This window comes from Rattus norvegicus, chromosome 1 (genome assembly GCF_036323735.1).
Source record: "Rattus norvegicus strain BN/NHsdMcwi chromosome 1, GRCr8, whole genome shotgun sequence".
NCBI classification, from domain to species: Eukaryota; Metazoa; Chordata; class Mammalia; order Rodentia; family Muridae; genus Rattus; species Rattus norvegicus.
This window is the reverse complement of record NC_086019.1, coordinates 253,133,018-253,149,558: the sequence shown is the minus strand read 5'-3', so window position 1 is coordinate 253,149,558 and position 16,541 is coordinate 253,133,018.

The following is a 16,541-nucleotide window of genomic DNA, read 5'->3' as shown; positions in this document are numbered from 1 at the left end:
CCCAGGCTTTCGAGGGAGAGGAAAAGAGGGAGAAGGATCCTGGGGTGTGTGGCCTGTCAGCCATGCAAGCCAATCTGTGAGCGCCAGGCTCAGTGAAAGACTGTCTCAGAGCAAAGGTGAAGGGGAAAGAAGGAAGGGGCACCTGACATTGACTTTTAGCTTCAACGCACATGTGTATTGTACCTACATAGAGCATATACACACCTTCACACACACACACACACACACACACACACACACACACACACCTTTGCACTTCACTTTGTCCCCCTCCCTGGGGATAAGAGGCAAAGGTACTCTCAGCCTAGGCCGTTTATACATAATATTACCCTTCACTTATAAAATCACCAATAACTCACCCTTTCCCTCATTGACTATGCTACTAGCTCTGATGGAAAGGAAGCTTTGACATAAACAAGGAAGCAGGAGGACAAAATTAGAACGGTGCTGGTAGGCCAGAGGGCTCATGCATTCACAGCACAGTATCACACGGTGGAGAGTGGGATCTTATTTTAGTTAAGTACAAAAGAAACATTGAACTCAGGCCCTCAAGCTTGTTGGAAAGCACCCAACGGACCATCTCTCCAGTCCTCTTTCTTTCTTCTTTTCTTTCTTCCTTCCTTCCTTTCTTTCTCCTTCCTTCCTTCCCCTCTCTCTCTCTCTCTCTCTCTCTCTCTCTCTCTCTCTCTCTCTCTCTCTCTCTTTCTTCCTTTCTTTCTTTGACACAGGGTTTCTGTGCAGTCCTGGCTGTCTTGGAACTTGCCTTGTAGATCAGGCTGGCCTCGAACTCACAGAGACCCACCTGTCTCTGCTTCCCCAGTGCTGGAATTAAAGGCGTGTGCCACCACTTCCTTGATAGTCTCGTTGGAAGCCTAAATGTTTCAAGTTTTAACAAAGCATGAATTATCCGATCTTTCTTTCCCTACTCACACCCTGCCTGTGGCTTTGACCCACACAATTCTCTTCTCTGTGATACAACATTAGTATCTTATTTTCAGGTAAACAAAGAAAAAAATGGGCACTTAAATTTTAATTATGTTTAGGTTGTGTGTATTTTTATTTTATGAGCATGAGTGTTTCCCTACAGGTATGTCTACGCCCTACATGTGTGTGCAATGTGTGTGGAGGCCAAAAGAGAGCACTGGATCCTTTGGAACAGGAGTTACAGACGGTGAACTGTTATGTGGGTGCTGGAAACCAAACTCCAGTCTTTTCCAAGAGAAACAAGTGTTCTCAACCATGGAGTCATCTCTCCAGCCTTTAATTTTAATTTAGGGTGAGAGGATGGACCGGGCTGTGCACACCATGGCACAAGTGTGGGGATCAGAGGACAGCTTTCTTTATGGAGGCAGTCCTCTCCTTCCCTTCTGTAGGCTCCAGGGATTAAATTCAGGCTGTTGACCTTGTGTTGCCTTTGCCCACTGAGCCATCTTGTTGGCCCAATAGGGAATATTTAATATTTTGGAGGAAAGAGTTGGGATTAAAAAGCTTTCAATCATTTCTAAAGTTAAGATGAAAAGCTAGCACTTACTAGGAATACTTTCAAACCCCCGTGTTCGAAATACTCATTTAAGAATCATGAAATGGAGAAGACCCTGGGTAAGTGTTTACATGAAGAAGGGCTACCATGAACTTAATAAACGCTCAGGAGCAGGTGTTCAGAAGATTGCTTTTAAAATGTGATGCGTCTGCCCAGAGAAATGACTCAACACTTTCTGCTCTTGCAGGAGACCTGGCAAGGCCGAGGCCACACTCATTAGCCTTCTCCCTGTAATCAGGGAGGTCTTTAATAATTGAGAGGCTGACAACCTCAGAGCTGCATAAAATATCTCTCTCAAGAGCTTAAATGCTATTACTTGAATCCTGAAGCAAAGAGCTTTACTCTACCACACCATAGTGCTGTGTTACCAAGGGCGAGATGCAATGGAGCCCCCCCATGGACCAGAGCTACTGCAACCAGATTCCCAAATAAAGTGCATGGTGTAAGCTGACTTTCTCAGGCACTGGGTTATTGGGATGAACTAACAGACGAGCTGTCAGTCGCTCCTTTAAGTAACAAGGATGTTGTGGGTCTTGGTCACTGTTCTATTGCTCTGAGGAGACACCATGACTAAGGGAGATCATTTCATTGGGGCTGACTTACAGTTTCAGAGGGTTAGCTCATTATTATCATGGTAGGGAACACGGTGGCATGCAGGCAGACATGGTGATGGAGAAACAGCTGAGAATGAATCCTAATTCATGGCGGGGTGGATAGGCAGAACTGGGCCTAGTGTGGGCTTTTGAAATGTCAAAACCAAACCCCAGTGACATACTTCCTCTGATATGGCCACGCCTCCTAACCCTTCTAATCCTTTCAAACAGTTCTGCTCCTCAGTGACTAAGCATTCAGTACATGATCCTATGGAGGTCCTTCTTACTCAGACTGAGTTAATTCAGCTCATGAGCGATGAGCATACATCCTTGAATGGTCTGTACATGAAACAGAAAAGCTTCATGTACACCTCTGTTTTCTTTAAAAGTTGTCTTATAAAGGTTAAAGACTGAAGTCCCTTAATGAAGTTTGCTTCTTTAATGAAGACCACCAGGAATGTAATTGAATCCTCAGCGCGAGGCAGCGAGAAACCCAGCACAAGTACTCTGACGCTGTTGCCTTAGTGCTGTTACAGCAGATTTCACCCACTATTGCTTTGGTTACCATCAATACAAATGTCAATATTTGTTGGTTGTACTAGCTTGTTTTATGTCAACTTGGCACAGAATAAATTCATTGGGGAAGTGGCAGTCTCAATTGAGAAAATGCCTCCCTACCATCCAGCTGTCCAAAAGTCTATCGAGCGTTTTCTTAAACAGTGATTGATCAGGGATGGCTCAGTCCATTGTGGGTGGTGTCATTCCCTAGGCTACAGTTCTGTATACTATAGGAGAACAGAATGAGCAAGCCATGAGGAGCAAGATGGTAGGAAAGCAGCATCCTGCATGACCTCTGCATCAGCTCCTACTGACAGGATCTTGCCCTGCTTGAGTTTCTTTCTGACTTCCTTCAATGATGAACAGTGGTCAGGAAGTATAAGCCAAATAAATACTTTCCTCCCCAAGTTGCTTTGGTCATGGTGTCTAACAGCAATAGTGACTCTATGACAGTGTTGAAAAGGGACAAAGGCCCTGTAATTTTGTAAGAGTCATTTTGGCCTCCTGGCTGTCCTTAACACATCTTGGGTTGATTTCAGGAATGATATGTAATTCATTGAGAGCCTCTGCATTAATTGCTTTCTCCCCAAACTATGAAGTTAGTAAAGAATGGAACTGATATTTGAAACTAAGTTTTAATAATTCTCAATCTAGTGTATTCTCTATTATGCTACACATATTAAACAAGTGATATGGGTAAAAAGTATGATGAAAATTATACTAAAATTATACTGAAATTGCTACTGTAGGACTAGTTATAACTGTAGGTCACAGAGGCTAAGAGTATGGGGTTGGGTTCATTTAGAGTGCTAGGCCCTGAATTCAATCCATGACATTGCTAGAAAACAGACCATTAGTGGCAATCAAGTATGTCTACATACTTTAAGTATATCTAGTCTAGATTATAAAAACAATTTAAGCGGATTTATTTAAATCATGATGGTGAGGCTAAAGAGATGGCTCAGTGGTTAAGAGTAATTGTTGCTCTTGGAGAGAACTCCAACTAGGTTCCCAATACCCACAGGAATGATAAGGCTGTAACTCCAGTCCCAGAGGATCAAATGCCCTCTTCTGGACTTCTTGAGTACTGCATGTACCTGATACACACACACACACACACACACACACACACACACACACACACACACTAACACAGAGAATATACTTACATGCATAAAAATAAATTAATAAATATTTAAATATATATTCTGGTATGTCTGAAGACAGCTACAGCATACTCATGTAAAATAAAATAAGCAAATCTTTAAGGGTTGGAGAGATATTTCAGCAGTTAAAAGCACTGACTGCTTTTCCAGTGGTACTTAGTTCAATTCCCCGCAACCACATGGTGGCTCACAACCATCTGTAATGGGATCTGATGCCCTTTTCTGGTGTGTCTGAAGACAGCTACACTGTACTTATAAAACAGGTTAATAAATCTTTACTATATATGTATATGTCATATACATATATATTTAAAAAGAAAACAAAACCCCACCATAATCAAGATGGTTCTAATGCTGCTGATTTAGCTCTTGACTACTTTTCCCACAGCAGACCCCAAATTCTTATCTTAATGGTACAGTCCATGCTGGGAATTAACAACCAGCAATTCTTCATGATTGAATCTTTAATAGTGGGGGAGATCTTGGTCAATTTGGACGGGAAATCCTGTGTGTTAGCATCCAGAGACACAAAGCCTTGCAGCTAACACAATGATATGCCAAGTTTACCCAACAGCTCTGAAACGTTCCGTTCCCCTCTTCCGCCATGCACCTTCCCTTTCCAGCCCAAGAAAACTAATCATCATACCACCTCCTCAGACCTCTGCCCACCCCTCACTGTCTCTGTCTGGCTTACTGCCTGCACATCTTTTAATAGCAATTAATATCATTTAAAATGTTATTCGATGTCAGGCATGGTGGCACATGCCATTATTTCAACCACCTGGGAATGTAGAAGCAGATGGTTCTCTATGAGCTGGAGGCAAGACTGATATGCATAATTTGTTCTGGGTCAGCCAGGATGACACAGTGAAAACCTGGGGGCAAGAGGGTAGGGACAGGTAGCTACTTATGGCTTAGTGTGAGCTGCCTCCACATAAGCCAGGGAAGTAGAAGCAAAGTAAGAATACATAGACTGGGGGCTGGAAAGATGACTCAGTGTTTTAAGAGCACTGACTGCTCTTCCAGAGGTCCTGAGTTCAAATTCCAGCAACCAAATGGTGGCTCACAACCATCTGTAATGAGATCTGTTGCCCACTTCTGGTGTGTCTGAAGACAGCTACAGTGTACTTATATATAATAAAAAAAATCTTAAAAAAAAAAAAGAATACATAGACTCCCAAGTCCTTCCGTGTGGAAGGGATGGTGTGACTCAGTTCCCACCCCTGGAACAAAGCCCAGTAGGGCATGGGCCTCCGCAAGTGCTGCCAGTTGCTCTGAGCATGGGGCTTGTCTATATAATTTACATAATTTATGTTCCTCAACCAAGAGACATTCTCCATTCCAAGGTTATCAGAGAATGCCCTCTATGCCAAAGTTATTGACTCCTTAATAAATAGAAGCAGCAACAATCTGGTAGTTGAGGATTTAGTGACTGTTGTGACCTTCAGGACAGCCCTCAAGGCTGTGGGAAAGAACTCTGAAAACAAGAGTTCAAGAATGTGTAATTTCTCAACCATACAAAATATAAGGATTCAATACAAATTATGAGGGCAGCTGCACTATGAACCAGATTGACAAAAAAATATTAAGGAAAGAGATAAAGAGATTTGGGGAGTGGTAATCATAGGGCAAGATCCCCACCCAACTAGTTTATTGACTATGTTTACAAAGGCAGACAAATCTCTGAATTCATTTGCCATGTGTTTAAAAAAGAAAGTATACTTGCTGAGTCCTAAGAATGAAGGGACTAAGGTTGTAGAATGTTGATTTATGGAATAATCGAAAGGGAACTTGGGCAAATGATGAATTGATATGCAAATAAAAGGCTGGGTTTTGGTCACCGAGAGAAAGCTACTCAGAGAAAACTGATTGGAGAATGAACACAGCTCCTTTAGAATTTTTCTAAGAGGAGTTGAACTATCTGGAGACCTCTAGAGAGCTGTCTCAAGCAGAACACAAGGCTTTCAGCTTGCACCCCATGATTGACTTTGAGTTGATTCTCTTGCTACTCCCAAACACCCCTTCCTTAGTACCCCTCTCCAAGCCAAGGCTGGTCCATGGCAATAGACACTATTCCAAAGAAAAAAAGAGAGGGATGCTTCAGACATCAAGAAAGGATACCAGAGAAGAAAAGGCAGTGTACCAACAAATCAGCCACATCCTCGAGTGCACAGTTCCCCTTTAGTGAGGTTGGCAAACAGAAATAGCTTTCAAAAGGTAAGCCAGGTGGCCGTGACAAGGAGAGACTGGCAGTCCTGCCCCAAGACTAACCCTTAGCCCTCACAGGCCTTCAATCCAGCTTCATCTTTAGATTCCTCTGTCAGTTAAGTAAAGAGAAAGCCCATTCTCTCTCTCCTTCCCTCTCTCCCTCCCTCCCTCCTTCCCTCCCTCCCTCCCTCTCCCCCTCCTTCTCTCTGTCTTTGTCTCTGTCTCTGTTTCTCTGTCTCTGTCTCTGTCTCTGTCTCTGTCTCTGTCTCTGTCTCTGTCTCTGTTTCTCTCTCTCTCTCTCTCTCTCTCTCTCTCTCTCTCTCTCTCTCATATAAACTAGACAGTAGCAGTAGCACCAGGAGTCATTTTTAAAGCTAATTTATTTGAAACTGAGCTACTCTAAAGTCTTGGGATCAGGGGACCCCCCACATGTTGGGGGACCTCAATTGGGCCTGCCACAGGAATATGAGACAGTTGTGGGAAGCAAGGGGGCCAGAGGCTGACAGGCTGAGGGGTTGGCAGCAGGAGACTAAGCTCAAACTGGGAGTTAGATAGAGAAAGATTGGGTGGCTGGATGCAGTTCTCAGGAACTGAGAATGAACCTGGAGTGTAATGGCTCTGAGCCTGAGCCCAGCGGGTGGGTAAGTCTCTGGAGTCTTCCCCCTGCCACTGACCACCACAGAGGTCAAAAGTTCCAGGAGTGCGTATGATACTCACAGCTACACCCCTCCAGCAGGGTGGTCAATCTACAGGAGGTCTTAAAAGCACAAAGGCAGGGGCCAATCTCACTGCTGTTGTTTGTGTCCACACTCCCAAGGTACTTGGGAGAGGCCTCACAGCTAAAGCATTACCGAAGCCCAGGGTTACAAAGGGGCGGGAGTGGGGGGGGGGGCGTCGAGAGAGAATTCAACCAGACCACAAACTTAAATATAAGTGTGACCAGCAGAGGTTGCTAGTGTGCGTTGGGGGAAAGGTTCCAGGGTGAGGGTACAGCTTGTAGAAATCAGCTACCAATCCAACAGCTTCAGCAATGGCGGAAACCACACACAGGACAGGCAAGAGCCCACGAGTTCAGCTGACCTCCTCAACCTCCAGACATATAACTAATAATCTTCTATTGTTGAGGACCCAGAAAGGAGCTGACCTGGCACCCCATCTTTTGTTTTTAATCCCACGATTCCCTCTTACTATAATTGTATATTTATATATTATTTTTCTGATGCCGTATTGGATATTGTCCCTTGTTTATCCATTCAGTTTTGCTTACCCATTTTCATTATTGGGCAATATTTTTTTCTGTTACCTTAGTTTTTGTTTTTCCCAAGTTTCCTCATTTCTCTTCTAATTTACAATATTTCAACTTATTTTGTTCTTCTTGTCCTCACCCCACACCCCAAGAGGGAGGTTGTTTTGTTCTTCCAGACAGCATTGTGCAAATGTGGCTGTCCTGGAACTAGCTCTGGCCTCAGACTCACAGAGAGCTACCTGTCTCTGCCCCCTGAGTGCTGGTATTAAGAGCATGAGCCACCACCCAGCCTGGGTGTTTTGTTTTGTTGGGTGTTTGTTTATTTGTTTATGAATATGACTACATTGTTGCTGTCTTCAGACTCACCAGAAGAGGACATCAGATCCCACTACAGATGGCTGTGAGCCACCATGTGGTCACTGGGAATTGAACTCAGGACCTCTGGAAGAGCAGTCAGTGCGCTTAACCGATGAGCTATCTCTCCAGCCCTATTTTTTTGTTTATAAGTCTCATACTCCCCCTTTTGCATTTACATTTATCTACTTCAAACACCCACCCCCATTTTTTGGGGGTCAGAGAGATGGCTCAGCTGTTAAGAGTACTTGTTTCTTTTATAGAGGGTTTGATTCCCAGCCCCCACATGGCAGTTCACGACCGTCTGTAACTCCAGTCCCAGAGGATCTGACAGCCTCTTTTGGCCTCTGTGGGCACTAAGCATGGGCATACAGTCAGGCAAAACGTCCATATTCATAAAATTAAAGTGAATTCAATCTTTAAAGAACAACACCTTTTTACACTTTTGGGACAAATTTGTGTGTGTTCTTTATCTTTATTTTTTTCCCAGGCTCCCGCTCTTTTCCCTCCACGGCTTCTCCCTACTTTTCTTTCTCCTTCTATCTTCAGTTGTTTTCCTAGTCTTTCCCTTTCTCTGACCACCGTCTTCATCTCATTCATGTATGATTGTACCTCAAATACCTTTTAACTTTCTAACAGTCTTATTTATTTGTTCTGTAGACCAGGCTGACCTTGAACTGAGAGCTCCACCTTGCTCAGCCTCCTGAGCGCTGGGACGAAAGTTGTGTGTCACCACTGCCGGGCTTCACTTCTTAATACTCTAAAGTAGGGTTTTTTGTTTTGTTTTGTTTTTTACCATTTCAGTTCCATGATAATTGGCAATACATTAGCCAGCATCTTAGAAATGGATAAACTCCTAGTCATAGATGACTCACAAAATCAAACCAAAAGGATATAAACGATTTAAACGGATTCATAAGTCAGTAAGACGGAGACAGTAACCAAGAGTTTCCCCAAGAGTCAAAAGGTAGGACCAGATGGATTCGTTGCCAAGTTTTATCAAATCTTTAAGGAAAGGATTAAACCCAACCTCCTTAAACGGTTCCATATGGTACAAGGAACACTACCAAGTTCATTCTGCAAAGTCTGCATTACCTCAGTATGTGAACTGGTTAAGAGCACACACATTAAAAAAGAAAGAAGGAAAGAGAAAGAAAGAAAGAAAGAAAGAAAGAAAGAAAGAAAGAAAATTATAAACCTTTTTTTTCCTGATGAACATGGAGACAGAAAAAATTCTCAGTGCAATTCTTGCAATCCAAATTTAAGAGCACGTTAAGAAGATTGTGTGGTGATTAATGCCTTTAATCCTAGCAAACCTTTTACAACTCCCACTCCCGTGTTAAATATTGACTTCCTGCTCCCAGTCCAAGCCTGCTTCTGTTTCAAGCTTCTTATTTTAAGTTGGTGCAGAGGCTGCCCCCCCAACCCCCTGCAGTGACTCAAGCTAAAAACCGGCCATGGGGCCCCCTCCTACATGCATCCACTTTACCATTCCAGCCATTGAATGTCTATTCTGCTCCAAAATTACTTTTCAGATGTGTACTTCCTTTTCCATTCTCAAGCCCCTCACCGGGAGTTTTCCAAAGCCTGGATTTAGGCTTCCAACCCTCCCCTTCTCCAGCCTCCCCCCCCCCCCCGCCCCGCGGTCCCCTCTGCCACCACAGTAACTTTCTTAAATATCGAGATTTCCAGACTCTCACTGCCTCCCCTGCATTCTTCCCTCCCACTGCTCACTCCACGCCCCTTCATGAGGGCTGACATCGTTCCTGAACACTTTAATGCTGTGCTTTTCAGCGTTCTCTCCTCTACACCACGACCCAACCTGAGGTCTGTTTTGCTAACTCCTAGAGCTCTGCCTCCTCTGCCCCATAAGCGTTCGCATTATGTAGACGAAAATAAAACGCGCCTTGCTTTGCCAGGGTCCCCATCCCCCCATCCTTGGAGAAAGCTGGCGACCAGAGCCCACATTCAAGGTCACCGGATGGTGGTGGGGGCAGGGTTGGCCTTGCACAGTCCAAGACGCTGCATCACTAGGAAGCTCTCCATAGGCTCCATCTGTGACTCCAGGGTGCAAGGACTGCCTTCAGGAGCCGCGCCTTCTGATTGGAGCGGCGGGAGCAGAGCCCGGTGCCGCTGCTGATTGGCTGTGAGGGGTCAGGCGCTGTGGGCCGAATGAAGGCGGATCACTCCGAGGGCCAGTGCTGACCGATAGTAACTCCAGGAGGGGCCCGCATGCCTGCCCATTGCTTCTCCTCTCCCTAGCTGGACCTCGCCCGGCAGGCACTGGCAGAGGGCCAGGACTGGAAGAAAAAGAGCGTTGCATGTTTCTTCTATTTCGGGCACTCAGCTTAACCTGAGTTGCAGTTTAGTAGGGCTCCATGAGAGGTCACTAAGACAGTAATTTATGATGACACATGGCTGTGTATGTGTGTTTGGCGGGAGTGAGGTGGAGGGTGCGTTAGTGATTCAGGGAGGTAGGCCACACTGTCTGCTCCTGGAAAAGGCGAGGTTAAAGACACGGTTCGAGACTTTGGATAAAGGAATCGTTATAGTGGAAGTGAAGTTTCTACTCTACTCCAAGGGGTCTGGCCTTCCCCAAAAGCAGAAAGGAAAAAATGGGGAGAAATGTTACGGTGAAGGATGAGACTGTGTCATTGCTGCTGTTGAAAACTGTTCACTCCAAAAAAAAAACTTAAACAGAATTATCACAGAAGAATCCCATCCCTGTGTACACAAATGGACAGAAAGCAGAAGCTAAAATATACGTACAAGGATGTGCAGAGTGCACTATTAGTAGTGGCCAATGAAGGGGGGGGCACTCAACTGCTCACCATAAATACAATGGACCGTTAATCATAAAGAGGAGTTAAAAACTGATTTTGCCACCATGTGAAAAATGTTAGAGATCTATCAAAGATGAGCTCAGAGAAATGACTTGGGTACAGATTTCAGTCAGTAGAAAGTCTATTAGCTGGCCGGTAACTATAGTCTTGAGCTTTTCTCAAGATGAGGTTTTTGTTTGTCTTTAATGAATTTTATTTATGTGAGTACACTGTCGCTGTCTTCAGACACACCAGAAGAGGGCATCAGATCCCATTACAGATGGTTGTGAGCCACCGTGTGATTGGTGGGACTTGAACTCAGGACCTCTGGAAGAGCAGTCAGTGCTCTTGACCGCTGAGCTATCTCTCCAGCTCTCTTAGGGTGAGCCTTTAAGCACAAAAAACAAAACATGTCTTTGGTTGCCACAGCTCAGCAAGAACAGTTACCCAGAAGGGAAACTACAGAAGCCAAAAAACAAGGTTAGTACAAAACTATGGACTCTGATGAATTAGGTCTTTGTTTTCAGTTTGGCAAATGGTGCTGCCTACGTGCTGGGTCCCATGTCCTGAAGAGTACCTCCATCAGCTCGCCCTGTTAGTTGTGTTAAGATCTGGGAGCCAACTAAGGTCTGGGGGGCCTGTTACAAAGAGACACATAGAACATCATGCTGGGAGGCTCCCAGACACACAGGGGGTGACTGTTTCTCTGACATAAGCAGAACATCCAATTCTCAGACACAGCCTATTGGTTGTCGATGCGGTGGGAAGGCCACGAGGAGTCATTCAAATGGGCGTAGTGTTTCCTTTTGGGGTGAGGATAATAAAAGTTTTTAAAACTAAAGACAGTTAGGTCTAGTGTAGTGGTAAACATCTTTAATCCCAGGACTGGAGAGGCAGAGGCAGGGGCCAGTCTGGTCTAACAGAGAGAAACCAGAACAGCCAAGGATACAGAGAGAAACCTTGTCTCAAAAGAACCAGCTGACTGATGTAGCAGTAGTTGTTGTAGTAGTAAGTGGTAGTGACTAGACAGTATCAGAAGTATACAAACCCATGTACTATGGATTTGTGACCTTTGAAATGGTGTTTTTTGTTTGTTTTTCTTTTATTTTATTTTCGAAGCTGGGGACCGAACCCAGGGCCTTGCGCTTGCTAGGCAAGCGCTCTACCACTGAGCTAAATCCCCAACCCCTGAAATGGTGTTTTTTATGATGTCCCTTATTCATTTAGTTAGGTTTTCTGTTTTGTCTTTCCAGTGTTGGGAATGCAGTCCAGGGCATCTATGCCTGACAAGAGTTGTACCTGCATCATCAGCCCTAAAAATAAACAATAAATCAATAAACAGCCTTCTTTCTATAGTGTGAATCGCTTCCACATCGAGGACATGCGGCCTCAGTTAACAAGCATAGCTAACATGAAGAGACTCAGGAGAATTATCCCTCCCTCCCTCTTCCACTTCGATAGAAAAAGAAAAAGAAAAAACTCGTAGGACTAGAGCCAGGCGTGGTTCTGGGTCAGCCATGCCTTTCACAACCAGTTTTCTCTCGTTTCCTGTTCTTGTTCACAAAGTCTTTCACAGCCTGACCCTGACTACTCATTGTTTCTGGTGGGAAATGGCCAAGATGTCAGTGGACTCTTGGATGTCCCCAGCACCAAAATCACCATGAGTCAGCACAGCACACACTGCCCTTTTGTGAGCTCTCTGCCGCCTGGGCAGAGCAGGCTGGGCTGACAGTGTGGGAGGGGTGGTCTCCAGAGGAGGAGGGCTCTTTCTGCCTCCAGCGACCTCAGGACAGAGTCTCTGTGCCTTGGAGAGCTTATCATTGGGATTGGTGGCGCGTGCTCAGAATTCATTGTACAAAACTCAGTGCTTTCTTTGTTGCATAGAGCATCAAGTACAGGTCACCGAAGAGAACGCCCACTTCCCGTGACATTTGCCGCCGAGTCCCACTGTTGAGGTGCAGGGAGACATTTGCAGTAATGGAAGCTGCCCTTGCGATGCTCAGAACGTTACAGGAGCCCAGACTGTAGTTGAGAGGAAATGGCAGCACTGTTTATGTGGTCTGAGGGGTGGGTGTAAAACTCGGGCGTGGTAGGTCACAGCCGGAGAGTGAGCAGAGTGAGCTGGTTTGGTGGCCTGGTTCTCAGAGTTCACGAAGGGAGAAGGTGTCTGGGGTTCTGTGGAGCCTGACTGCAGCAGCACCACTCTTGCTGCTTCTAAATGAACTCATCTACCACTCGGGCCAAACCGAAATGCTCCCATCCCTTGCTTCTGATGTGAGACATCCTCCAGCCTTTGGCTCAGTGCCTGACTGTGGACCTGTGAGAGGCTTTCCACTGAGATCTCGGGCCAGCCTGGTGTGAGGCTTCAGGCAAAAGGGAGGGAACTCGAGGGAGGGGCAATCTCCCCTGCTGCCTCCCTGCAGCTGCTCCACCTCTGTCTGTGCTGCTGCTGCTTCAGTGGCTCCAAGAAGTCGCCCGGGGCTGAACCGGCAGGAGGCCGACTAGCCAGCGAGGGGCGAGGGGTGCGAGGGAGCTTCCAACGGCGTGTTTTTGGAAGAGCAGATCTCCTCCCCAAGCAGCAGGGTTACAGCTCTTATGACAGAAACTCTCAGATGACGGAATATTTCTCGCACACCTTTATTCCTTCTGGATAGGATCCTTACATACAGTTTTGGGGTGGGTCAGGGTCTGACAATAGGTGCTTCCTATTGGCTTGGTCTGAGAGCCTGGGGATAGCTTATTCACATGTGGGAGGGCTTGGGGTGCTGCTCCTATGTGACTGATGGCCACAAACCTCTCTACATAGGGCTGTGGGGGGGGGGGGGGAGCTGTAGCTATGTGACAGGGGCCTGGAGCCCAGGAACAGGCAAAATGCCTACCGTCCCTTTAGGGTCACCGTGGTTTCAAGCCTTAGCTCAACCCGGAACCATGATACCTTTAACAGCCCACCACCCCACACCTGACCAGAGAAATGTTACTGGCATTACCACTGCCTCTTCCGGCCTCCGAACTTGACTGTCTGCCTTTCAAAAGGTGCTGCGCTTGGCACAAACCCTCTCGTTTATATAGAAGATGGGATCTGGCTTTCCCTGACCGCTGTAATTTGATGGGGCCAGATTATGATCTCACAGGCTACATTATAGCAGCTGCTTTTGTCACCTGCTTAGTCTTTGTTTGTTTGAAGTCCAGAAACCACATCACTATTGAATTAGAATATAGAAGACAGAGTATCCTTCGATCAAAGACTTGAATTTCGCCGGTGGTGTCTTGGTACTTTTGCAATCCAACCTCAGCCTCTCTTAGGACTAAAAACATTACAACACGAAGTGCTCTTCTCATTTAATGTTTGCTATTAGACGTGGTCCGTAAACCATAAAATCTCACTTTAAAAACGCATGGTTACTAAGCCCGCCATTGCGGCGAGGCAGAGGCAGGTGGATCTCTGACTTTGAGGCCAGACTCTCTATGAAGAGAGTTCCAGGACAGACAGGGCTACAAAGAGAAACCCTATCTTGAAAAACCAAAAACTAACCATGTAACTTCTGGAAATGTCGGTTATTTGCCATGAAAGAGGGCTCGCTCCTTCCCACACTTCTCTGACCCCACTAACTCCCAGGCTGCCTGCTGGCTCTGGACGTGCCTATTTCAGACGCTTCATAGAAATAGTCCCTCTTACGTCAGAGTTGGAAAAATGCTCTTTCTTGTCCTTCGTCCTATGGCTGAGAAATACTACACTGTATAAAAGCACATGGTGTGGGGGCTGGAGAGATGGCTCAGCGATTAAGAGCACCGACTACTCTTCCAGAGGTCCTGAGTTCAAATCCCAGCAACCACATGGTGGCTCACAACCATCTGTAATGAGATCTGATGCCCTCTTCTGGTGTGTCTGAAGACAGCTACAGTGTACTTATATATAATAAATGAATAAATGTTAAAAAAAAAAAGAAAGCACATTGTGTTCACACGTGTGCTGATGGACATTTGGATTGTTTCTGCCTTTGCACTGTCATGCAATACAGGTATGGACATTCATATACAGGTTTCTGTGTGGACGAACCTTTCCACAGCCTTTGGGTGGACGCCTAGAAGTGGTGGTCTGTACCTGCATGCTGTTAACGGGTTGGGAGACAGCTGATCTTCTTTCCGGAGATGGACAATCCCCGCTTCGCATCAGCAGTGAGTGAAACAGCAACGCTTAACTTTTTTTTCTTCTTTTTTAAATTATTTCATGTATGCGAGTACACTGTCGCTGCCTTCAGACACACCAGCAGAGGGCATCAGACCCCATTACAGATGGTTGTGAGCCACCATGTGGTTGCTGGGAATTGAACTCAGGACCTCTGGAAGAGCAGCCAGTGCTCTTAACCGCTGAGCCATCTCTCCAGCCCAACACTTATTTTGTACTGGCTGGTTGTGTGTGTCAACTTGACACAAGCTGAAGTTATCACAGAGAAAGGAGCCTCCCTTGAGAAAATGCCTCCATGAGATCCAGCCGTAAGGCATTTTCTCAATTAGTGATCAATGGGGGCGGGGGTACAGGGGGACGGGGGAGTAGGGAGTTGCCATCCCTGTGCTGGTGGTCTCAGGTTCTATAAGAGAGCAAGCTGAGCAAGCCATGGGGAAAAAGCCAGTAAGCACCATCCCTTAATGGCTTCTGCATCAGCTCCTGCTTCCTGACCTGCTTGAGTTCCAGTCCTGACTTCCTTTGGTGATGAACAGCAATGTGGAGGTGTAAGTTGAATAAACCTGTTCCTCCCCAACCTGCTTCTTAGTCATGATGTTCGTGCAAGAATAGAAACCCTAGGGGTTGGGGATTTAGCTCAGTGGTAGAGCGCTTGCCTAGGAAGCGCAAGGCCCTGGGTTCGGTCCCCAGCTCCGAAAAAAAGAACCAAAAAAAAAAAAAAGAATAGAAACCCTGACTGAGACATACTTTTTATTTTTTATTACAGCTATTTTAGTGGAAATGAGGTATTTGAGTTATGCTGCTTGGTGTAGAGTTGAGGGCTGCTAACACCAAGTACCTTTCCACGTCCTTAATGTTCACCCGTGGATCTTCGGTTCACAAACCTCTACTCAAATACCTTATGCTTACTACCAGATATCTACTGGTATTATTTACTTACTGTTGTATCTTCGTTTTTGTCGTTGACCTTAAGGGTCCTTTTGCTGTGGGTCTAGCTCAGTAGTGTAGCTTTTGCTTCCGTGCAGGATTTGGCTCAGTCCTGCTAACAGCAAAATGAGGGCATGCATTTCATAGACTTGAAGCACTAGGCCGTCACCCATCCCAATCTACCTTTTCAGTTTCCCCGGTGTTATCTCTTAAAGATCTGAAGCCTCAATTTTGATAAAACCAAATTCATATACTTAAAAGGGTTGTTGTTTCTATTGTCACATCCAAGAAATTATCGCCCTGACCCATCCTATGTAATGGAGGGGAAATGCACATCAGCGTTCTCTCCTCAGAGATTTTTAGTTTCACATGATATATTTGCGTTCAGCTGTATGTGATATGACATAGTGGGCCAACAACAGTAACAGTTACATGTGGATCTCCACTTGTTTAACTCTGCCGGAAGAGTCTCTTTACCAGTTGAGCTGTCTGAATGCTTGTCAAGTATCACTCCATTGAAAACAATTAAAAAAATGAAAATAAAAAAAGACACTTAATTGAAAATGTATGATCTATTTTCTACTCCATTTGATCTGGCTGATCTGGCTGATCTGGCTTTATACTTTTATTAATGGCCCTTTGAAGAAAGTTTGAAAGAATAAATTTCATCCATTGTTGTGTGTGTGTGTGTGTGGTTTTGTTGTTTTTTCCATTTCTCTATTCTGGGTCTCTTGAATTTCTCCGTGAATGTTACAATCTTATCTATTCATCCACCTAAGTGGAAACTCACTTGCTAAGGATTGCCTTGACCTGGCAGGTCTGTTTTGGGAGCTTTACCGTCGTAATATTAAGGCCTCCAACCTATAATGTTCCTCTTCCTTATTTTTATTTTCCTTCAATAGCACTTGATACTTTTCTTGAGACAAAGTTTCGCTGTGCACCTT